General features: G+C 41.4%; 1 protein-coding gene across 3 annotated transcripts in view; it reads right to left on the reverse strand.

Annotated features, from left to right (window-relative positions):
- dok4 (docking protein 4) overlaps positions 1-26,774 on the reverse strand; it is a 152,607-nt gene that overhangs the window by 61,989 nt on the left and 63,844 nt on the right. For all 3 annotated transcript variants that reach the window (XM_049561939.1, XM_049561931.1, XM_049561923.1), the window contains one exon: positions 566-662. The gene's annotated coding sequence lies outside the window, so the exon portion shown is untranslated. The remainder of the gene's footprint in view (positions 1-565; positions 663-26,774) is intronic.

A 26,774-nucleotide genomic window follows, 5' to 3' on the forward strand; every position in this document is an offset into this window, starting at 1 on the left:
AAAAGAGAAAAGCCTAAACTGATGTAGAGAGACGGAGAGCCAGTGAAAAATCAAAGTAACTCAGATTATTCTTTGATTGGCTGATTGAATTTCCTTGTTCCAACAATAATGAAAGTGTGACCACCGCCAATCCTTTTGGCATTTTACAGCAGGGCTGTGGGTGTCTGTGCATGATTGATAGCAGGCTTTACTGTGTGAGGAATTGAGCTCTGCTAACCCAGTTTCGCCCTGTAACACCTTCCAACCAACGCTATCTCTCTGTCTCACACACACACACACACACATGCACGACCATCTATCCTTTCCTTTTCCATTTCTCCATCTCTCATCCAGGTAATCCTTCTATCACATTGTCTGTAACCTCAGCCCATTTTCTTATCCATTCACTGTGACACACAAAAACATTAACTGAACTTGAAACTAAAATATTGCTCAGTGCAAAATAAAATCTACTCCCTGTCACAGCCTTCTAATAAATCTAACAATGAAACCAAATAACATTTCAAATACATTTTCAAAGTGTCTGAAAGTGTGTCTGTGTGGTGCAGGGGTTGAACACACTCACCTACAAACCAAACTCCATGTGCTGAGTGGTGAGAAGCCAGTGAGGGATCACACCCATTGCTGGGGCCTTTGGTGAAGGGAGACCCTGGACAGGCGCCCTAGAAAATGTAAGAAACTTCAATTAGAACAAACATTTTCTCTGGATGCTTTTTTAGTTCGGTATGTCGCAGGTCTGCAGTGGTTTGTACTGGCTACTGGAAATAACCCCAGCCTCACACTCGTACGACAAGAGTCGAGAACAACTAGAGCTCTGATTCTCTGTCGAGCCCGACTGAGCCCGACTCAAACCACCGTGTTCAGGGCAGTGAAAAACGGAGCAATCTAGTTGAGAACCAGTGGCGTGCATGACAGAGGGATGGAAAACAGAAGAAAGACAGTGAGTGAGATTCTGCAAAGCAACTTGGTTGGAAGCGTTTGCTTCCTAGAAGTGGGAAGGAAGTGCATAATATACAGCAGAGAGCAGTGACCATTATCTGCGCCTTGACCTCCGTGCACACTCAAAGAGGGAGACGCACCGAGGGGTAGAGCCTGAACCTGTTGTGTGTGAGATACAGAGCTGATGACAGACTACTGAAATAACAGAAGGAACAGAAGAAGGAGAAGCGGTGCGAGGAAACATGTCAGCCCCTTAGCTTGTGGTAAATGTTTGAATATTAAAAACCTATAGAGGGTGTGAGTTAGGTGATGAGGAGTGGTTGAAAATACTGTCAAATACTGGGATATAAACGAGTATAATTTAATTCGTAGGTGTCACATTACTCCCTCTATGCTCCACAGGATGGGTCTACTGGCTAATAATCTATGTTGGAAATGTCAGACAGAAACAGGAACATTTCTACAATCTGGGAATGTAAACTGGTGAACCCATTGTGGGAAAAAGTTGTGAATCACGTAGGGAAGTGGTTGGGTACGATGGTACCTAAATCACCAAACCTGAATCAACAGCTGCTTAAGTGATCCTCAGATTATGGAAAAGTACATCACCTCCAGATTTTGAAAAATGGAAGGAATCTGTGTTAGAGATTGTGTCATATGAATGAGTGTTAGCTAGGGTCAGCAATGAAGTTGAAAGCTTTATGAGGTCATGGCAGGCCTAAATGTCTGTTGAACTGTGCTGATTTGGTGTTTAGTTGTACCGCTGTGGTTGCTTAATTACTTTTTTGGATCTAAGAATGTGCAGCTACCAGATGCCTGTGAATATGCTGTTCCAATAACAATGTTGTTGGTTTGTTCAGAGTTGACTGAATAGATAAATAAAGATTTAAACTGTAAAAAGAAATGTATAGATTATATTTAGCACTTAAAGTAAAAGCATAAAACTCTACAAAAACTCACAAAAACCTGAAGCGGTCACTAGACCATCACAGGGCTGATGCATAGAGACAGACAATTCACGCTCACATTCACACCTACGGACAATTTAATGTCACCAATTAACCTGCATGTCTGTGGGAGGAAGCTGGAGTACCTGGAGAAAACCCACACTGACACAGGGAGGACATGCTTACAGAGAAGGGCTCCCCCACCGCAGGGTCCAAACCCTTCACCCCAAGGTTTGAACCAGGAACCCTCTTGCTGTGTGACAACAATGCTAACCGCTGTACCACCGTGCTGCCAGGCATAAAACTTCACAATTTTATCAAAAGAGAAATATAACAAGGCTATAACATGACAAACACTGCCCTTCTTTTCTTGGTTAGTCGCGGAGAACAGCAGAATGACTGTAGTAAATATTAACAATAAGAGAGAGCAAGGAAGCGCAGCTGGTGCCATCTATACTGTAGAAAATAAGACTTTACACTGTTTCAAATACTCAGAATTTAAAGGCATAAATAAGGTGATATTTCTGACAGTACTACTCAGCAGTAATCTAGAGCTGTGTTTCTGGCAACTCCACCAATGTATGTCCAATCTTGACTCTCTGTTAGCTCTGTTTTGGTCCCTACCAAGCCCTGAAAAATATGTCTGACTCTTTGGCTGCTAAAAATTCTCTCAAACTGTGTCTGGCTGTTGGTAGGTGCTGAGCAGGTAAAGTACAGTGGGTTTATAGGAGCTTTTTCTCTGGTAACTAGATTGCTGACAGCAGTAAAAGTAAAGTTAAACTCAAATCTATGAGCTCAGAGAGGCTAAAAATGTTCTGTACAGTGTTGAGGGAAAATGCAGAGCTCATTTATTAACTGTGGGTTTGTCACTATGAGCGACCTCTTCACATTACAGTCATTTGATTTATTTTTCTCCTCACTCGCTGTGACCCAGGACCCAGGACAGAGGAATCTGACAAAGTGTAATCTAATCTGACTCACTGTTCTCAGTGATGGATCACTGAGGCAAGTTTCAAATCTCTGCACTGCAGGGAGATTTTTGTTGTGCTGTGAAATGAATAGAAACCGGTTTCTGTAAGACGCCATGGCTGGATTAACGTGCTCCACGAGCTCCTGGAAAGTCCTCTTGGAACATTTTTTACTGTGGTTTTATCTGAGGCTCTGCACTAACTTTGATTCTCATTAATGTGCTTTTTCATGGCTAGAAAGTTGTTTCATTTATTATGACCCTTGAAGAATATATGTTGTGCATGAAAATGTGGAAACTGTAATACACCAACATGACTGACACAACTGCAGCAGTATAAATGGAGTGTGTGTGTGGTTGACTTGTCCGTGTGCTATTGTGCTCCCATGTCCCAGAGTGTGCCCAGCCCCCATGGTCATGATAAGCTGACCCTGACATCCCCACAAACCAGTTAACACATAGTATAGAGCTTTGGGGTCCCTAAAGCTCTAGAGCCCGGGACCAGTTGCCCACTTTGCCCAGCTAGTAATCCAGATATGAGAGACACTGCAGCATGCATTAAAGCAGTGGCTCTCAACCACCTTTATTATGTCACTGACACCCCCCCTTCCATTCAGGGACCTTCATCTGAAAAGGAGCTGTTTGTTAAATCCAATCAAGATCAGAATTCTAGACTTGTCAACAAGAGCTGCGAGGAGTAATTGCTCAATCAAGGGCAATATATGAGAATAAAACAAAAATAATTTGCAGCTATTTTACAAATTAAATAATTGCTTTGGTAATTTTCTAAGCAAAATATTTGATTTAATGCTTTAATTTGTCATACATAATAATAAACTGACTTTTTTTGGATTAGTGGACTGTTGGTCTGATGAAACATACCGTTTGAAGACATCACTTTTGGCTCTGGGCATTTTTCATTAATTCCTCAAATTTTATTGACAAAACTAATGATCGATTAATTGAAAAAAATACAGGGCAGATTAGCTGATAATGAAAACAATAGTTAATTGCAGCCCTATTGTCAACAACTGACCCTTTGCTAAGTTCCGCCCCTCGAACACAGACTAGCAAAAACGTATCATCAGGCTGGCTCAGACCAGGGTCCAACAACACCACAGCTGTGCTCCATTGACTCTAATGCAGTCGTTTCAGATTTCCTTCATTTTCAGGCTGGTTTTGTGGATTTGGAGCTAAATGTTGTGTCTGGGGCACGTTGTGTATTAATGATACTCGTTACCTGGAGAGGTTGGAAACAGATATACGTTTCTTCCCTGTTCCAAAACCAAAATCAAACCCTGAAAAGTGTAGGGTTAGCTAGCTAGCTACTGAAGATATAGCCTACTGAATGTATACACATGCTGCTTTTGATTGTTAATGATTATAACAGTGAAACAAAGACCGACCCTGCTGCACAGGAACCAGTGAAGGGAAGCAGGGAAACTTTGCTGATATCCAACCAGCTGTGTGTCATCACAGTGTGCCTAACACTGTTCATCTGCACACACTGCGATGCCACACAGCTGGTTCAATATCAGCAAAGTTTCCCTTTGTATTCACTGTCTTGTGTGGCGATCAGCAGTGATGTGGTGGTTCACTTTTACACTGTGATCTGTAGCCTATAGTTCGGCTTTAGCTTCTAACTATCTTTGTCTTTTTAACCTGTTGTTGCTGCTGAGTCAGTTTGACATCCTGGATATATCCTTCAAACACAGACTGTAGACCCCTCTGTCTGCTGCTCTCTGGAATCACTCTGCCATTTTTTCCAAAAATATAATAATATTTCTTCAGGGAGTTAGTTACAGTGTGGGCTCCATGCTTACACCAAGAGCTTGACAGACCATTACAAAGGGGCGGGGTTTGGGAAAGGCTCACTTGAGGAGATAGAGGTGGAGGACGTGAAAGCTATGATCAGAAAAGACACTCCTATGACTCTTACTCACATTGGACTGACTTGTATAGTGGATTAAATTGTGAACATAAAGTATTCCCCATTTTTCTGGGGACCCCCTGGAACATCCTCAAGCAGTGGTTCCCAACTGGTGGGTCACGGTCGAAAACTAGCTTGACGACATGGCCAAACGCAAGTATGAGGCTGAATATATTAAACTGTGTGGACCTTGAACTAATGACTGAGGGGGAATCTGGACCTCTTGACAGGACCAGTTGGGAAGCAGGGTCCCTGGACACTTGGTTGAGAACCACTGCTTCAAACGAATAGTTTTGAGAAACACGTTCATTCGCTGATTGGTAGAGTTAGCTGAGAAGACACCACTTTGATTCATGTCTGATAAATATAAGACTATATAAGGTTAGCTTAGCTTAGCATAAAGACTGGAAACAGGGTAAACAGGCAGCCTGGCTGTGTCCGACAGTAATCAATCTGTTGGGGTTGGTAACTGGCCCAAAGTCCCCCATACAACATTGAATTGTTGTTCATACACTTCAGTTTTTGTACCAATTAAAAAATGAGATCTAACATGTTAATTAATGAGCCTGAGAGGTGTTGTTGGGTGGATTTTATTATCTTTGGACAGAGCTTCTCTCGCTGTTTTCCCCCATTTGCAGTCTGTATTCTGAGCTGAGCTAAACAGCTGCTGGCTGTAGCTTCACATTTAACAGATAAGAGAGTTTTATCAAGCTTCTCATCGAGCTCTCCTCTAGAAAGCAAATAAGCATATTTCTCAAATTGGCAAACTATTTCTAAAGTGGGCATAAATTGCAGTAAATGGGCCTCATCCTTTTACAAAGAAAAACTGTTTTAATACAGGATGTGAGCCTGAATGAGTGTGAAAATGAATAATTTTGCAGAGATAGCAGTAAACACTGACAATGAGAGAAAGGAAGTAAGCAACAACGGAAAAAACAAGTGAGAAAAGTGGAGGAGTTTGGGATGAAACAGCATTTCACACACTCATTTCTTCCTTTTTCTCTTTCTCACACACACACACACACACACACACACACACACGCACACACACACACACACACAGACACACACACACACCCTCATGCCTCTCCCCAGTCTGCCCCAAGGCTAACACTTGGGAAAGCGTCAGTCTGTCTGCTCATAACTATCTGTCACAGATAACGGAGGGGATAAACACACACACACACACACACACACACACACACACACACACACACACACACACACACACACACAAACGTACACTCCCACGCTCACCCACAAACATGTCCCTGGACAGCTGGGCCACAGACAGACAAGACACTCAGTCTCCAGCCTTGTATCAGATGATTGTATGCATACACTACAAACACACACTCACAGCCACAACCACTCACAGTTATCTTACACATCACAGGAGAGCCACAACACAGCTCCCTTCAGACCTTCAGAGTGGACGCTGTGCGTTTGGATCTGTGAAATATTTGTTTACACTTAAGTTAAAATAAAAAAGAGCAAAACAGAGCATTTGTTTACGACCAATAAAAACAAGTAACTTCCTTTTTCTGAAGGGAACATGGAGAAAACTGAAGCAATGAACAACGACAGACTGTGTGCCTGAACATGTGACGTGGTCACTATGATTATGAATTAACAGAGTTAAGTCACCACGTTAAAAAAATGGTGTGCGCGTATATGATATCATTGAGGGAGACTAAATGAAGGCCTATTTTCATGCAGCACAGAGAACACCGGCAGTGACAGCAAAGTGCCAATTATGTTCCTTTCGCAGCTTGTCATGACTTTGCTTGCTCAGAAACAGGCAGGGCAGCCGACCAGAGAGGCGTGTCAATACTAATTGGATGTTGCTGTGTAATGCGGGTATAAAACGTTAAGCCTGGGCATCTGCCTTCACAACAGCCACACATGCAGCTGGTGCACTGATGTGCTTCTGGTTCACACACAGATATCGCTACATTTCCATAAACCCTTGTTCTACAGTATGTGTTACATACCTCTGCATGACTCATTCAGCTTGTTTTCATCCACCTTTTCTCTTCTAAATGCTGAAAAAAGTCAAAACATTGCAAAAAGTTTTGACGCTTTGCACATGTGACTGTGACTTTTAGGCTGCTTTCAGACCTAGAGTTGTTTTGCTTTGCAGATTAAATGCCTGCGCGAGAAAGCTGCTCTTGATTGGTCAGAATTTCCCTGTGGGAAAAATCCAGGAAGTAAAGCAAACGTTGAAGAAGAGTACACTTGCAAGATAAATGTGACACTTTCTAATGTCACAATGGAGGGACAACTACGCAGGTTGATTTTAGCGCTGCTCATCGTGGACTATATTGCTGTCGTTGTTCATTTTAGTCAAACCATACAGTTTGAAAACGAGGCGCGGCTCCAACTAGAAAACAATGTTTTGATGCATTGGATGTGCTGAATGTGCATATTAAGGCAGTACAGGAGGAGGTGCACATTAATAATCCTCCAGGACTGTAACATGCTCATGTTTAACCCAAACAATGTGTCATGTGACTGCAGTTGGTTCGGATCGGGTTGGAACACATGGGTCCGGTTGTTTTGTTGTGCACCTGAGCGCGATTGCTGTGTTCACACCTGCCCAAACAAACCGCACTTGAGAAGAAAATGAACTTGAGTTTGATTGGACCAAACCAAACGGCAAGTGTGAAAACAGCCTTAAGATTTCCATCATTTCGGTGAATTTTAACACCACAAGCACCGTCAAAAAAAATCTAACTGCTCACTTTTAATACTACTTTCACATTTGGTCTGATACTTGGTACAAGTACCCAACGATCCCTTTTTTCGGTACTCTTTCTCTGTAATTAGAATAAATATAATTTCTGAACAAGCTGCAAGGACAATGTAGTAGACTAAAAAACAATTCTGCTCTGCTGCTCTTTTCTAATCAAACATAGAGCTCATTTTCTGTCTCTGTTTGTCTTACTGCTTGTGTGTGTGTGTGTGTGTGTGTGTGTGTGTGTATGCTTGTCTAGCAGTAATACTCTATTGTGCAAACAGTTTTGTACTTTTAACTATGTGACTCGAGTAGTTGCTTTACTTTATCTTCTATGTTTTATTCTTGTATACTGTGTATTGCCCTTGTAGAGCACTTTGTGGCCTTTGTCTGTGAAAAGCTCTGTATAAATACATTTTACTTACTTACTATTAGGCTATTGCTAAAATAATAAATGATGAACAGTAATAAATAATAAACTATTGCAACAGTTTGGTGCTACAGTGATCGTTCTGGCTCACTGAGACGCCCACAGAGCTGCCACAGAGGCTTTGAGGTGCTTCAGTCTCCTGTCTGATGTTAAACCCAGCGGCTCCTCAGAGCTCTGTAGGTGGCTTCCAGGCTTAGGAGCACATCGTGGCACTTTCACGTCTTGTCAAAATATGGCGTTCTCACATAGACATGCAGGTACTGAAATGTATCTTTTAAGTCTGTTTTTTTTTTTGCCTTTATGTGATCATACAGAGACATGAAAGGGGCAGAGAGAAGAAGGGGACAACATGCAGCAACTGAACCCGGGCCGCTGCTAAGGACTCAGACTACATGAGGAGCGTGCACTACCTGGTCAGCTACAAGGGCGCCTCACTCATTCAAGTACTGAATGGGTTGCCATAAAATTTGGTACAAACTTTCATCTCCTCTTCAGGATGATTTGACTTTTCATCTAGTGCCCTCATTGGGTCAAAATTCCAGTTTGTCCAATACTTTTAAAACTAATGACTAATGACGTTCCCATGACGTTTTATGTTTAGTGCTAATTAGAAAGTATCATTAGCATTGTCATCGTAGTCGTATATTCAAACTGATGTCAGCATTTAGCTCAAAGCACCGCCGTGCTTCACTGAAGTTTTGCAGAGCCACCAGCATGATGAGCATGTAATGTGTAATTCTTTTTAAAAAATTCATATCACTGTTTCTACATATTGCAAACCATGTATCTCCGTCCTTGATTTTTCCGAACAGTGTGTAATAAAACAAACTCTAAGGTAATGAGATTGTGGAGCAAAGAGAAAATAGGTGTTAAATATTTATGCTGAAAATGCCAGTGGGTGACATTGACCCCCGCAGTTTTGATTATTCCTCCTGCGTCAGAGGCACAGCAGCAAGACTACAAACTGCACTGGGTGAGGCAACTTTTACAAGCCGATGCAACTGTGTCTTTTCCTTGTCCTTTACTGCTTGTAATTGTTTTATTCTTCGTCAAAGTGCAGCAACACTGACTGACCTGCAGGGTGAAAATGTTCATGTGGTCTAGAAGAGAAAAAGGTGACTTTTGCCAGTTTGGTCTTACAGACAAAATCAGATGCTGTGTGCCAAGGTCCTGCAGTAACGATGAGAGTCTAAGAACATTATTCACATTTTTGATAATTGTACTATATTACAAAATCACTCCAGATGGTTGGAGGCCTGTCACTTCCAAGTTCACGCTGTGGACGCTGTGCTCCTGACCAGATTAAACAAATGAAATAAACACACTCAACATAAAACAGACAGAGACAAAAACAGTGGCCAGACATTTTCATCTGCCTCTAACGTCCCAATTAAACAGTTAAAGCCTGCGGGGGTGTTATATTATCTCATCAGTGCTTTTCAGTATTTATGTAACCACGATAGCTCTAATCTTAAAGTGTCTGGCGAGCATGTGCCTGATCTGATGCGAGCTGATGAGTCACCTCCTCGTCTCCAACAGGTTTCAGAAGCACTGCAGTATGTGCTCATATCTCAGTGTGTGTGCTGTGGCAGTCCGTTAGAAAGTAAGTGACACATCGATCCCATACTTATCCTTGTGTAATAATGATGGACAAGATGCCTTTTTTTCCATGCTCTCTATCAAACAGAGGCGAATGGCTAATTATTATGCAGAATGACATCATCAGATCGACTATGGCAAAGGCATGACCTGCTCTGCTCCGCCTCTGTTTAGATAGGACTAGTTGGCTTGGATGATTGGGTTGGTTAGGTGCAGGAAGGAGGAGTGAGATTGGTTACAACATGGGTAGGACTATCAGGGTAGTCATGTGCTTCTGTTTGGGCAAGTGTGTAGTGTATTGTTGGAGCAATGGTCGTTTGTTATTTTGGGATAACCGGCTGTTGTACTAATTTTTTTAACTATTGGGGATCCCAAAATATGGGCTGTCTGAACAACAACATGGCACCACGTGGGTCCTGATGAAGCACTGATGATGGACTTCGACGATACTGTCCAACCATGTTTTCTTCCCTTGGTTCAACGTCAGTGCAACAACTCCTCATTCTTTCCCTTGATCTGGACCAAATGAAGTGAGCTACAAGTGTAAAATCACTCCAAATCCAAAATTGTTCAGACAGTGATTAGAGCAAACAGAGGACCAGATGCGACTGGAAATAAAAGTGCATTAACTAAAATTGAGCATAGTTCGCCAAGTCTCATCAGCTTCACATTATCAGCCAGAGAAGGGTGCACAGTTAGAAACTAGCATCAGCCGCCAGCCAAATACTGGTAAAATATCCAGGTGCTGCAACATTTGCTTCACTCACCAGCCAAAAAGCAATGGTGAGCTAATGAGTGGTTGGTAGATCATCACCAGTGATGTATGGCACTTGATGCTACGACTAGAATGAGTTAGAAAATCAGAATAAATACAGGAGTCAGGTGACCCCAAAATTCTTCTAGGTCTTCAAAGGTCAACAAAATGATTGAAAGTTTCAATTATAGTAATAAAAGGTTTGTTCAACCAACAATAACCCTTCATTTTCATTACTTTAACAGTCATTCTGACTGATAATAAGATAAATTCTTTCAAACTGTGATACAGTGCAACTGCGATATTTCCTGGGACGGTTATTGTACCATGAAAATCTCATACCTTTGCAGCCCTGTCTTTACGAGGTATGAGCAGAGCTGTTCAGCGTTGAGCTCTTCCCTCATTCCCTCATCATAATCACCCAAAGGTGTTTAATTGGGTTGAGATGTGACTGTTAAGGCCATACTGGGCTTCCACAGAAATGCACACCTGACATTTGGCACATTTACATTTTACTACATATTGTTGTTCTGAGGTCTTTTCACTGGCTTCCTGTCTGTCAGAGAATCAACTTCAGAATCCTGCTGTTGGTTTATAAAGCACTGAGTGGTTTAGGGCCCAAACACATTTCTAAACTTCTGCTACAGTGGGAACCATCCACCTCTCAGGTCTTCAGACACAGGTCTGCTTTGTGTCCCCAGAGTCACGACTAAACACGGAGAAGCTGCATTTATTTTTTATACATCACAAATCTGGAACAAACTCCCCGAAAACTGCATGTCTGCACCGTCTCTCGCTTCTTTTAAATCAAGGTTGAAGACTTATCTTTTCCTTTTATTAAATCAAATATTTATTTATTTATTGCACTGCACTGTAATTTGTATTATTTAAATACTTTTTATTGATCTTAACTGCACTACAACTTTATCAAACTCCATTTTAAATCATTTAAATAATCTTTTTATCTTTGCACTTCTTGTCTGTGCTGTTATTTTTAATAGTTTTTTTCTTTTTTTTAAATTGTAAATCATTTAGTGATTAATTTTACCTTTTATATCTTTTTTTCCTCTTGTATTCTTTATTATGTTTTATATTTCATTGCTCTGTAAAGCACTTTGAATTGCCTTAGTGTATGAAATGTGCTATACAAATAGAGCTGCCTTGCCTTTATTTGTCACACATCTCTATGTTCTGTAAATGTTTTATGTTTTTAACCTTGGTTTGTTTCTAACTCTGATGAAGACCATGAGCTTTCATTTCCACGGGAGCCCAATATCAGACTTTTATCTACGCAAACAAAAGCAGAAGCTTATTTTCTTTCTGAACATGTAGAGGCATGTTAGGTGTGTTTTTTTTTCTTTGTTTGTTTCTTCTGTTTTTGAAACGATAAATGTAATTTCTAAAATTCTCACCAAAATAAGTGCATCACACATGTCAACAGAATCAATTTTGGGTTATGCTAATGAATGCAGTAAATTCTGGTTTACACACAGTTTGGAATAAGCGGTGCACGGCCTCTATCTAGTGTCAGCATTAATTATCACTGGGGTTAAACTGCTGCAGGCAAACAGCAAACATATTAACCAAAACGTGGAGCAAAGCTGATTGAATCTGCACATGCAGTTATTGAGTTCATCCATTTTTCATGTCCTCTTCAGGTACTTCTCTGGCTCTCGTCTGCATTGTGACTTACTGTACAGTGAGCACAGCAGCAGCAGACCTGGCCTCAGTTATTAGGCTGCTATCGGCCACAGTCACGTTCATTTGCAGCAGATTTCTTTGTGGGGACCAGAGCCTTGTTTACAAGTGTGACAGTTTAACCTTCATGCTGACTAGTTTTAGTGAGCAACAATGAATTCACATGTTCACACTGTTGTACCACATTATTGGGCCTGCATGCTTCTAAAAAGTGACTGACTCTAAAGACGGACGACATGACAGCTCCCTGAAAGTGTAGCCAAAACATCTCAACCGCCCCCTGTTGGTTGGCTACAGTATACGTCAAAAAAGCCTGCCCCCTCCATGTTCGCAGATGGGACATGAGCCAAAAGAAAAACTCAAAGTACACATCAAATACATTTTTCCCAGAGATGGTTTCTGTCATTGAAGGTAGTTTTTATCACACTGCTGTTTGTTCAAGGGTTTGTTTTTCTGATTAGTTTGGTTTTACTAATGCTATAAAACTAGGATTTAACAACATGATTCATAACTGTGTGAGCCAATCGGTGGGCACGTATTCAGTGGTGCTGCTCTCGATTGGTCAGACAGTGTATGGGTGGGAAACTTGATATTGCGGTGATAGCTAATGCACAGACTCTGGCTCTAAATGAAGCTCAGTGTAAGTTCATTTAGAACGACTTTCTCTGTGCTCATGCATTTACAATTCTCTCGCTCCCTTTCCCACTGCTTCCTCCAATCAGCAGACTTTGGGTGTTCACTATTCTAGTTATCCAATCAAACCTCGCCACGATCTCTGTCACGCCCTCCTCCACCCTGTTCACCTCCAGCCATCATATTTAGAGTCCAGGACAGGCTCAACAAAGGCTCATTCCTCTGCTCGTCCAGATCATCAGCACTTCACCACCACCAGCGTCAAGACCCCGGGGGTTCCCTATTTGACTATGAATTCATCCCCCTCCTTAAAACATACCATCTCAATGGGGTCTAATCGCCAAAGACCTTTCACATTTTTCACTTTTATGTGCACATGTAAATAAATATTCTTTTTACTATAAAAATGAGTCTCTACTGATTGAAATTACATCACCAAAGCAAGATGGCAGTGGTCATATCTGGAATATTTTAACTTTACTTCTGTACACCTGAGGTAAGTAGAGACGTGTCGTCCATCTTTATATACAGTTTACAGTACGTACATAGAAACACAGACACATAAACCAGGCCTGGAAATTAACTTTTTTGTCCACCTGCCACTGTGGCTGTATCTGCCAGACACTCATTACATCACTGTTGTTGGTGAGTGAAGCAAATCTAGCAGCCGCTTGAAAATTTTACCAGCATTTGGCTGGAGGCTGATGCAAATTTCCAACCCTCACACACACACACACACACACACACACACACACACACACACACACACATGAAAACTGAAAGCTATATGTATTGAGACACCAAAACAATAGTCAGACACACGACGACACCTATATATAGTCACAGAGCCATATCTTCTTTGAGTAACTCCCTGTTTGTATGCTCCTGTCCCTTTGTGTGGGTGTGTATGTATATCTGTGTGCACTTCCGGCAGTGCCCCCAGGGAATCGCCGTGTTGTTTACAAATACTTCGGGTAGAAAACCAGCGGAGTTTAGCTATATATCACATTTTTCAAGTCACTATATCACCGTGTAGACTAATCTGATGTTTGTAAAGTTTATAAACACAACGATTGAACAAATGTTACTATTTCTGTGTGCACGATTTGTAATTAATAACATGGTTATCGTAGATTAGCTGGGCTAACCGTTAGCTGTTAACGTTAGCCGTTAGCGGTGTCTGTAATAACCACAGACTGTATAAAAATAATGTAATAACTCAATAAATGGTCCCTGAATAAAATATTTTTTCCAGCGGATATCTTAGTTACAACATGATTGAGCTAGCAAAGCAGTTTTGTGTTGCTATGTGTGGTATTTATTCAGTTATGGGAAATCACGATGTCTAGAAAGCATCAGTGGCTGCAGCTGACAGGGACAGTTAGCAAAGCTAACATCAGGACGTCATCTGTTAAAAGCCTCCCGTTGTCGGATATGACATGAAACTACTCCAGTTCAATCATGTTGTAACTAAGACATCCGCTGGAATTTTTTTTTTTTTTTCACGTTGACAAGACGGCGTTTTGGATGGAGCAGTCGCTATGGACGCTATGGGGACACCTGCACGTCTCGGCCACGCCCCCTCCGTTGTGATTGGTCGTCTTTCACACAGGGCTGCCGACAGATTCTACAATGTAAATTGCAGAATCTGTCTCGAGAGATTACTTCTATTCTAACTGGCACCACAAATCTAAACACATATCCCGTCTTCAAAGATGGAGATACACACACCCATAATGAATACAGGAGCTGCATTAAACCTGTAACATACGCCATCACAGCCATGTCCCAACCACAGAGAACTCCATTAACACAGCCTCCTCTAAAGGTGTAAAACAAGCATAAAGAACCAAAAGAGCTTCACAGAGGTGCAAATCTAATCGTAAAAAACACTGAACAGTATTCACGGGAAGAAAAACTTGCATAAAACAGAACCATTCCCACAGTACAGAACCTAATTATTGAGAATTACTACTCTATAAACTGTGACCCAGCAGCAGCATCCCTTAGCTGTGAAGCTGGAGCTGGACACAGACAGACTTTACAGAGGGTAAATTGGCAGACCATTTCATCTGTCTGCGCACACACACATACACACACATATAAACACACATAAACATATGCATACATACACACATGCACAGCACAGTGGGAAGCACTAAATCCTTGGCAATTGCTACTGTCTGGTGAGGGCTTTCAAAGTTCAAGGCAAGCGAGGGACATGCCTTTATCCGGATTGGATGGAGGAAGGGAGTGAGACTGAGGAAGGATGGAAGGAAAGGAGGGGTCTAGAAAGGAAGGAAGGAGGGACGGAAAGGGCACTGGTCAATGAACACCATCTGCCAGTGCTGGGACGGACCACTGAGCTGTCTACAGACATTACAGAGACTGGCGCCTGTCAAGTGTGTGTGTGATGACAAAGACGGAGACAGACGAACACACACACAAACACAGGTGGATAGGATGACATAACAGCCTCTAAGGAAGGTTTCATTTACACAGACCTTACAGGCAAGTGTGTAAAGCAGGCGGCCACCTTAGATAAATGTATTTTTTAAATCCCCACTGTGTACGGACACACACACACACACACACACACACACACACACAGGCCTAGGAGAGATCAAAGAAAAGGACAGAGACTCTTCCTCTGTCTCTTTCCATTTGCATCAGTCCGTCTCCCTCTGTCTCTATCTCTCACACACTCACACACACACACACACACACACACACACACTCAGTAATCTCACTGATACCAGCAGCATAACTCCAGTGCTTGAGATTGTTAAGCTGCAGGCATTTGGGCAACAGTAGTGACTCAGCGTTATCGGCGACACGGAATGACATTTTGGACCAAAAAAATCAAAGGTTGCCAGATGTAATTGCCGGCAAATTTGCCCCTTGACGCGGCCTCAAAATGCTGCCTGTCTTCGACCGCCTTTCTTTCCATTACTTTTTACAAGATTCATCTAATACAAAAACATTTTAATTATTAATGACATCTGCATTGATTCTGACATCAAGCCAATTGTCTCGCTCTCCGTTTCAATTCATATCATTCGATGCTTTATTGGCGGGAGACGAAGACGAGACAAGAAGGTGACAAAATGAATTACAGTCAGTGACAATTAAATTAGAGGCGATTAACCATCTTCAATAAATATCTGCTGTTATACACTGTGAGTGATGGTGCTTTGGACACTGACGGGACTGAAATATTTTTCTCTTCTCTGAATTTACAAATGTGCTTTTAATGACGGAGCTGCAACGATTAAACGATTAGTTGTCAACTGATTCTAGTTTTCTAAATGTGAATATTTTCTGTTTCTATACTCCTCTGTGACAGTTAACTGAATATGTTTAGGCTGAGGACAAGACAAGACATTTCAGAACATCATCTTGGGCTTTGGGAAACAGTGATGGACAATTTTTTTTTACCATTTTCTAACTCTTCAAAGACCAAACATCTAATCAAATAAACAAGCAAATTAGTCAACAAAGAAAATAATTGTTAGTTCCAATATTGGATTATGGCATTGGTGTTCTCCAGGTGTTCTTTTCTTTGGGGCTCTTGTTAAAATAAAAGGCTTATTTGAAAGTTGATCCCACGAGGTAATGAGTGTCTACAGACAGGATTCCTAAGGTGGCGATGATAAGAAATATCTCATATGAAATTATTTTCTGTGAGTTTAACCAACACATTTTCACTCCCAACCTATCAAACACCAACACTTGGTCAGTGGCCTGTCACTTCAAAGTATGACTCTCTAGGTATCCGTCCTGTGTCAAATTTGGACATTAAAGGATGGCCTGTCAGTTAACGCTCATTACATGAATTTTCTCCTTTAAAAATAAACTTCCATTTTCAAAAGAAATCTATGATAACAACACTTTTAGAAAAAAAAATCATGATTAAGTTAAAATATGTATTTTAGTTCAGTTCAATTCAATTTCATTCATAAAGTCCACTATCACAAATCACAAATTGCCTAAGAGGCTTTACAGCATACAACATCCCTCTGTCCTTAGGACCCTCACAGCAGATAAGGAGAAACGTCACAAAAAAAACCTTTAACAGGAAGAAATGGTAGAAACCTCAGGAAGAGCAACTGAGGAGGGATCCCTCTTCCAGGACAGACATATAAACACAATAAATATAAAGTGATCTATATGACAAAATTCTACATATGTATGTTTGTTAATAAAGTAATGTAAAACTACTCAGCATAAATCCCGTGACATACATCAGTAGCATAGTATGCTACACATAACAGCACACAACACCATCAAAATAACACCACTGACTTTTGGTTTCCTGGGGCACACAAACAGCCAGAGCTCAGGTGAAAGTCCAGCGTTTGTTTGAACTATCACGTCACCTCCTGGCTGCCTGATGGGGACTTCCTCTGTCTTTATACTCAGGCAGTTGTTCGGAGGGTCAGGAAATGCTCTCACCCGGGCCTGTCATACTGCCGCTGTTTCCATTTGATTCAACTGATCTTTGTAGTCATCCTGGGGCAAGACAATCATCACACTGCTGTTTTTTGTTCTTATGTTTCTATTCTTTTTACCTGTTTTCTCTATCCATGTGTGTGACTGTGCTTTTGAATGTGCAGTGTTGTGTAAAAATATACTTGGTGCCTTAATTTCCCTCAAGATTAAGAAAGTATCCATCTATCTTTTTTATTTATTTATTTTATTTTTAATTTTATTTTAATGCACATTTTAATTCCTATTTTATTTCACTGCTTTATATTTACACACTTTTTTCATACTCTTATTCTTACTTCTTATAATTCTCTGTTGCACTGGAGCGACTGTGATGAATCACAATTTCCCCTCGGGGAACAATTAAGTATTTCTGATAGTGATATCTATCTATCTAAAGGGTGCCTTTGTGCATAGGTGTCTGGCGCCAACGGGCCACTGACCAAGCATTGATATTTGACAAGCTGGGAGTGAGACCAGATTGGTTCAACTCCAGACTTGCCTTTGTGGTGTTCATAATCTTAAACAAGATAGAGTTGTCCCGGGCATAATCACAAGTCAGTTGTTTTCAAAGCAGTCAGTCAGAGACAATTCAAGTTGAAGATTTTGCAATTTGAATATTTCACTCTGTCAAATCACAATTTCAACATAAATAATATAGAAACTTACTGGATGTAAATGTCTAATGTGATTAATATGTAACGAATCACTGATGGGAAAATTCTATGAATCCAATATTACCACAGAGGAAAGGTGGCCTGATACTACTAAGATGTTAAAGAGATTGCTACCACGATATAAACCATGTGACAACACTTCTGACACTATATAAATTTATATTTTCTTACAGCGTACAGTATAGTGTCATACTGCCTAGCCACAGCAGAAGGGCGCAGTAGGTAAACCGTTCCCTTTGATTCCAGCCTCCGTGCTAAGTTAAGCCCAACACATCCTGGTGTGGAGACAGAACAGTTACTAATCTTTTCATCTGACTCTGGGCGAAAAAGACAAACAAGCGCATTTCCCAAAATGTCTGAACGTTCCTTTAAATTCCACTCCTTATCTGCAGTCATGCTGCAACAGAAAACTCAGACACAGAGGCAGCAGCTGCTTTATCACACCGCTCATCAACATCATGGCTGCAGGAATATAACAGGCTTATTATGTTATAACTGCTCTGCATGTGATTCCCCATCATGCTAATGTAACAATTAACAAAAGCACATTTATATCTGGATAACTGGTCCAGAGAGTTTTCAGCCTCGGACCACAAACACACAGGAGGTAAAAAGGATTTAGAGATAAAGGTCAGTGATCACACACACACACACACACACACACACAAACACACAGCCCAACTCGCCCGACTCAGCCAAACTGTCAAAGTGTGACAGGCCGTGACACACCAGCGCTGACAGTAATCACACAGTTGTTTTAGAGCTGGAGAGGCAGGAACAAACGAGATACAGCTGGGCATGTACAGTACGTCTATACGCACCTACACAAAGAAAGAAAGAGGAAACAGATAATCAGGGTTGGCTTCTACTACAATCTTGTTTTCCCATTACAACCCTGAAAGTAACAACTGTGCCCTCAATTACCTTCAAAAATTAGTCTGTTTCATGACAAAATCTTCTGATCATCCTTTTAAAACCTAGAGGTCCTTTTTGTGTAATCTGATACTGCAGAGTGCTCCTTCTGCTCTGGGCCTCTATTTATCAAACCGCTAAAAGGGAAATTTGGACTTAAAGGCTCAGACACACCAAACCGATATCAAAGAACTAGGGGAGACAAAGGCCACCAAACCACCAAAAAGATGCACTTGAACACACCACAAACACTACAGCCAGTGGCAGTGATGTGTTATCATCATACATAATAGGAAAGTGGGAGACCAACAGGACTGATTCAACACACTACTTAGCCAGTTAGCACATTAACAACACAAGCCAATGTTGAAAGACCAAAGCATATTTACCTTGCGCCAGTGAACAATGACACAATTCTCAATGTTTTCTGATAAACAGCTCTATGGCTAGAAAAATAATCTACCTCATATGACAAGTTTGCTTTAATCTCTTGACTCAGTTGTTTGATGCTTTTGTCACTTGTTTCTTTTCGCGAATGCTGAGCTCATCTGTCAGTCAGAACAGACTAGTGCCAAGAAACAGTCACTGCTAACGGCCAGACACTGACCAACAGCTGACCATCCACTTCATGTCTCAGGGCCCTAAATGTAAACAGTAAAAAAAAATTTATATAAATCTTTCACTGTAATATTTGTTCACAACACATGCAAATGTTTTCACTGCGTGTAAGTTCGAACGCTAGAATATTTTGTTTTGACTCACTTCACACTTCCACATAACTCACGTCACACGTGTCTGAAATCTGAATTGATGAATTAATTTCGGCTGGCACGTTCCCGGGGTCATATGTCTGTGGAGGATCTCAGTGCTGATTGGCTAAAGCGGCGCCAAACGGTCACTGAAGTTCAAAGTTTTCAAATCTCATGAATAAGCATATGACGTGAAACTGTACTACTCGCTTCATTTGTGCTGTGCATTTCTTCACCATTCGTCATTCGCATCGCATCCATTGTGCTGCCCAGCGGGAATTCACAAACAATCGTGTCTTCACATTGACTTTACGTGTAATTCACTCATGCAAATTGTTTTATTTGCGCCCGGTGTGAACACGACATAACATAACCAGCTGAATGCGGTGAGGAACCAGCACGCACGTTTTCTAGCATGTAGTGCAGCCTATATGGTACTGCATCGGTTTGCCTCCCCACATCAGTGGCGCCACACAACAGGCAGAACATACATCACAGTCCAGATGTGATGAGCAAAGCATCTCCAGCCCCTGACCAGTGGCTTCAAAGTAAAAAGTAAACATCTTTACATCTTCATATAACTTTCATTTAGCCCAGTCATCAACTACAATGACAGCTGTGCAGTTGTATGTTTCCACAAACCAAACCACAAACAGTTGCAGTTTACATCCATGTCTGTGAAAACACAGACGCTTCACACACATCTTGCCCCTGGCAGCACAGCAGATCTATACAATCAGCACAGTTTCAAGATTAGAGTCACCAGTTCAGTATCTGACCAAATGTCTCCCCTTCTGTTCCTAAGATATGACGCTGAGTAACGGGCAGAAAAGTATTTTTGCAGAATATTATGATGTCACAGTGAATTTGACCTTTGACCTTTTAGATATAAAATGTCATTACTTCATCATATTATCCTATTAGACATTCATGTTAAATTTTGTTATAATTAGTGTATGAATTCATGAGTTATGGCCAAAAACATGATTTGAAATTGTTTATATTTTACCCAATTTGAGGAAACTCCCTCAAGGCATTCTTGAGATGATGCAGTCACAACAATAAGAAGGGTGCAAGGTCAGAGTGACCTTGACCTTTGAAAACCAAAATCTAATCAGTTCATCGTTGAGTTCAAGTGGACATCTGTGCCACATTTGAAGAAATTCCCTCAAGGCGTTCTTCAGGTATCTCGTTTACAAGAATGGGTCAGATGACAGATGGACAACCCAAAAACAAAATGCCTCTGGCCACAGGTATCGTTGGTGTGGAGGCGTAACAATGGCATTATACGTTTCTGCAGAGGAAGATCGGCGGTTCGATCCCCAGCCCCTCCAGCTAGCTTGTCAAAGCATCCTTGGGCAAGATACTGAACCCCAAATGGGTCCCGATGGCTGTTCCATCTGCGTGTGAGTGCCAGTAAATGGTCACTGAGTAGCAGGTGGCACCTTGCATGGTAGCCTCGGCCACCAGTGTGTGAATGTGTGTGTGAATGGGTGAACATGACATGCAGTGTAAAAGTGATTTGAGTGGTCGGAAGACTAGAAAAGTGCTTTACAAGTGTTTTTTATTATTATTATTATTAAAACAAACCAATTTTTCACAATAAAACTAACTGTGTTTAAAGCAGCTGGAGTTTTGCACACTTTATTTTTTTATTTATTGTTTTTCCACACGTCTTTGCTGCATTTATGTAACAAATACGGTATATTTAACATCGATATAGACACTAATGGCTACACACCACATATCGACTCTGCAGCACGAGAAGCCAATCTGACACTGAGCCAATTCATGCACCAACACAGCAACCATCATCCTGCGTCTACTTACTTTTGATGCTAAGTGCATTTAATAGAAACTACACACAACCACCCTCCTTATAATTCAGATCGATGCCACTTCGAAAACACAAAGTCCAGACTTCAGCAGTTTCTCGTGTTACACAAGATCTGGTGGATCCCCATTTCAGCCAGCAGCAGCTGAAGAAGCAAAGACTGGTCGAAAAACTGCTATAAATATTTTAGTATGCCATAAGCTGTTTCATCAACGTGAAGCTGCCACCCATGTTCAGCTATCTGACATCCTGCAGGTGCACAAACACAAACAGTTTCCATCCCCCTGCTGCTGTCAAGACTTTCTCAACAAAACGTGGAGGAACAAGTTGGAAAACATTTTTATGTGACATCTAGTTGTTCAGTAACAGCACAGCAACACTGCGTTACCGCGGTTACTATTGATTCAAAGACGACTCAGAGGTATTATTAGGGAGTGTATTTAAATACATTTAAATAGTTACTGTGTGGTAACTGTGTTTTACTCTATTTTTATTGAAGAACGGCAGGATTCATGGAGTAGTATCTCTGAGCTCACATGATGACATGCATACCCTGAAATATTCGCTCCGAAGGTGCCATACATTAAACATTACTATTCATCTTTGTTTAGAAATACTGATATCTCATACATGCATCTTCTCAGAATTCAATACGACATATTTGGTATTTTAATTATCCATTTCTGTGCATTTGACAAAACAAGGTGAGTTTGTGGAGACTGAAGTGTTGCTACAGAGCCTACAGATAAAATATACCACAGTCTGATCGCTGCTCTCTCGCCTTGTTGTAAAAAAGAGTGATTTGATATTGGCTGTGTTTTCTCTGCGGACACTGTCACATATAGACTGAAGCTCAGTGTGACACAGAGGACAGCCAGCCAGCACCCTGCGATCCATCAAACCGAGATGGGAGAGACCTGGGAGTAAAACTGTACAGCAGATCATCAGACCGTGACACCCACACACACACACACACACACACACACACACACACACACACACAGACTTGTTTTAAGGTGAAACTCTCTGAAGAGGTGGAAGAATGAAATGAGTGAGTGCTGAAATGGAATGAGAGAATAGTGAAGGTAGACACACTTGTGCAGATCTTTAGTGGATACCAAACATTCAAACCAGAATACAGAACACAGAATACAGTAGGCTTATTCAATCGGATGCCCGCTGGCCACATCCAGCCCGGGAGCAACCTCCAAGTGGCCCGGCTCGGGATGGATACAGAGTCACGGTACAACGGCCCACGGCAAAATTAATAAAGACCGTCATATTAATAAGCTCCTAAGTTAGCGGCTCTGCTATCGTTACTTTTAAAAGTTCTGGTTTCATGTATCATCATGCTGCAGCCTCTCTCCTGCTCTCTGCATGTTGGGGCTGATGTCCTCACACCACACACACACACACACACACACACACACACACACAACAGAGTGGAGTCAAGACAACAGTAGGGAGGGTGCAGTGCGGATTACAGGAATAGAACTTTAAGATTACTTTAGTTGACGACAACTAAGCATGTGACTAGGGATGCATGATAAATATCGGGCCGATAAATGATCGGCTGATAATGGGACAGTTTTATTATTATTATGCATTATTCCAAGAATTAAAATTATAGCCGATAAACAGCACCAATAATACGAAGCCAAACTGCTTTCACTGACTTAACAAAGGCAGCATCTACACACCCGACACAGTGGGTGTCAGTACATGTACCTTTAATCTTGGTTTGTGAGCCGCCAGTAAACACAGAGAAGAAGAAGAACAACTGCAGCACGCTGTCTCGAGGGCAAAACATGTCACAGTGTGGACGTCCTTCACAGTTCCAGAGGAAGACAACAAGATTGCACCGAGGGTCTGATCTCCAACCACCAGACACAGGTTAGACAAAGCGCTGCGGGACGATCTCCAGAGTGTTAGCATGAGCTAATTAGCAGCAGTGGCTAACATCCAACACCTACTTGTTACTGTAAGTGCAAGTGTAAAACCTTTGCCATTAAAAAGCCAATAGGTTAGTATATCAATACACGTGTTCAGCATGTAGAAAGCGATGATTTCAATCTGCTCTGTCCACAGTGTCTCATTCGACGCCATTATGGTTTATAATTGGTTTACACAAGCACATTGCGCTAGCAGGGCTAACAGCAAACCGTTAAAGACAAACTAAAATGAAAGGTGTCGGTATAAAGTCTAAAACTTTATCTTAAAATGTAGCTGAGGCAGCCGACTTACAGACTGTCACTCTCCTCAGTAAAGGGGGGACAGAGAGTGGGATGAATGAGTGATACTGATGTCTGTTCTTCATCCTTACGTGACTTCACAGTTATAAACATGACTGTTACTGCCAGAGACTGTGTAAAACTATCTCCTATGTATGTAAATATGTTCTTAAAATTTACTTCTAACAACATATTTCCTCTTCACAAATTCATCAAGTAGGGTGAGCTATTTTACCTCATTCCAACAATTTACTTTACTGAGTAAAAGTAATACTTTCTTTATCAGAAAAGCTAAGGATGTTTCATGTGACAGGCTGCAGGTTTAAAACCTGAGGTGAAAAAGATGAAGGGATGGTCGCTACCACAGACGGAGGAGGAGAGGAGAGGACAGGCGAGTATAAAGGCACAAGAGAAGGAGGACGATGAGGACCGCCTTCATCTCCTCGCTCCTCTGGAGGTTTGAACGCTGTGATGTGGAAACAACTGGAGACTGTCTGACCAAACTGGAGCAGGAGGGCGAGAGACATAGACAGACAAACAGAGAGGGACAGAGAGAGAGAGAGAGCGTCCAGCCTGCAGTCTGTCATTTACAGATGTGGAATGTGGCAGTCGGTCAGTCGGCCTCGAGCACTAATTACAGACCATCACCCTCCTCTCTCTCTCTCCTCCTCTCCTCTGCTGTTTCTCTCTCTCTCTCGCTCGCTGTCAGGGCCAGTCAACCAGAACCAGACTGCACCCACAATCCTTTGCTCCAAGCTCCAGTCCCCAGACACAGAAAACAGGCAGTGCCCGTGATTTACATACACACACACACACACACACACACACACACACACACACACACGCACACGCACACACACACACACACACACACACACACAGTGATGCCGGCGCTCCAGCTGCTGCACTTGAAGCTGCCTGTACTGATTATGATCCATTCACACAAAACCACCAACTCATTCATTTAATTAAGCTGCTGAGCTTGTTAACTTGATGAGGAAATAAAATGAAAACAAGCAGTCACAGAGACCTCCTCGCAAACTAACGCTGCATTTAAAGAGAGGAAGGATGCCGCATGACTTTAACCAATGACTCACTTTAAGTAGAGCTGACATTTAACAGTCATTACTGTGTTGATATTGATACGCAAAAACCCATTTCACATGACCAAACACACAGGATGACACCTGAACAGATGACATATACGAAGACCATGAAGATGCAATAGAGAGCTCAGAAAGAGGTAGTAAGTGGACCTTTGAGTTGAGATTATTTTTGCACTGGGAGTACAGTCAGTTTGTGCACACAAATTTGAGTCAGCATGAACTTGGACCATATTGTGACTGGCATCTAAGTGTCTGCAGCCACATATCGATCCCTTGAAAATGTATAGCCTATTAGAAAATATGAATATTGTAAAGACATACACAGGTGGCAGTGACTGGCTCCAGGCTGAACGAACGATGAACACCACTGGTGCCCGGCTTTAATTCATCTAAAACTTTTTTTTACATATACCCAGACAAGCCAACACATTTATATAATTTATCGCTAAAATATCGTTAAAATAAAATAAATAAACCCTGCAATTGGGTAAATATTTAAGTAGCAGTAGCCTACGAGTTATTAAATTTTTAACCATGTCCGCCTCAGACCCAAGTGGCGGATCTGTTTTTTTCTCGGCTACCTTTTATGCCTATAATGGAGGCAGACCTGATACGCACAGCCATATGCTCCTCAGTGTGGGTCAACTGTAAGCTTTTATATGAATATTATATAATGGCCAATATGATTAATATTTGTAGGCTACTGGTCGATACATCTCATGGAGGTATAAAATAGTATCTCAACCTCGGGTTTGATTGTCCACTGCAAAGCTGTTGACCGCAGTAGCGATTTCTTTCCATACTGTGTTCTTCTGACTTCCTTTAATGCCACTTTTCAGGCTGCCAAATAACACCAGTTGGTTAACTTGGACCTGAGATGTCAGTGTCTCCAACTCTTGGAGCAGGACATTTAAGTTATCAATACCCAATCATTCCTGTGCTTTGATCAGCGAGATAAGAACGTCTCATGACTCACATGCAAACCCTATCGTAAGATCATATCTGTAATGGCTGTATGTTAGATCGATAAAAGAGACCCACTGTTCCCAAGACCAGGAATTAACTTTCATGCACAAGTTGTTAATATTTCTTACAAACTAAGGAGAAGCCTAAACAAACTGATGGCATCGAAGAGTTACAGAGAAATGAAAAAGACAAAAAACAAGGCAGAAATAGAAGACAGACACAAATTAGAGGGCTTCATGAAGACCTTAGCATCAAAAAACCTAAAAGGATCGTTCTGTTTTTTTACAACTTGGGTCTTCTTATTGGTGATAATTACTGATATAATAAAATATTTCTACAGCGAAGTCAAAAGGGGCAACAGTCACAAGCAGACAGATGATCAGACATATTGGAGGCACAAGTAAAAGTAAGCACGCCCAAATTGCTGATAGTTATCCCTCATTAAAACTGTTCACACAGCTACTAAAACATGTGCTTGAAATGACAAGACCAAGGGTTCAACTAGTTTTTGATCATATTTACTTGATTTGTAAAGCAACAGTCACGTTCATGAGATGTGTAGACTGACCTGCCTTGTTTCAGACCATTGGTATTAAACAAATTGTCAAACAAATGAAACTGCACCAGAACCAAATTACATCTTCTCACAGCTCTTGGTACAAGAGGAATAAGACTTAAAAGCAGCATTATCCTTTGTTTTTTCTTTTGTCATGATGTTAACTTGGCCAACATGTTCGCTAGCAGTTCCCAGTTTACACATCCAGCAACACAGTGCTACGTTACCGCCACCTGACAAGTGTAGACCCGATTCGTACTACAGTGGAGCCACGGGGGAGCTTGGCTCCTCTTAATAAAATATGAGCTCCCCTGAAAAAATGCTATGTGAATTTTTTGCAATGTATTTAAATTTTTCTGTTTCTTCATTACTACGGATCATAAAATTAGGTTATTATTGATGTATGATTCATGCATGAGGATAATCATCACCAATGCACTTTAATAAAGATACATGCACGCTATTCTTGCCGTCACCATCAAAGTGTGGCGGTGCCATTTCATAAACTTCACTCAGATATAAAAAACATTTAAAAAATCATGTACAGGCGTAGACGCTTGCAGCTGTGGATGTTTCTTTGTACCGATAGTCACAGTCAGTCCTCTCCTTGTGCCTACCCTG

Source organism: Epinephelus fuscoguttatus, linkage group LG2, assembly GCF_011397635.1.
Source record: "Epinephelus fuscoguttatus linkage group LG2, E.fuscoguttatus.final_Chr_v1".
Lineage (NCBI taxonomy): Eukaryota > Metazoa > Chordata > Actinopteri > Perciformes > Serranidae > Epinephelus > Epinephelus fuscoguttatus.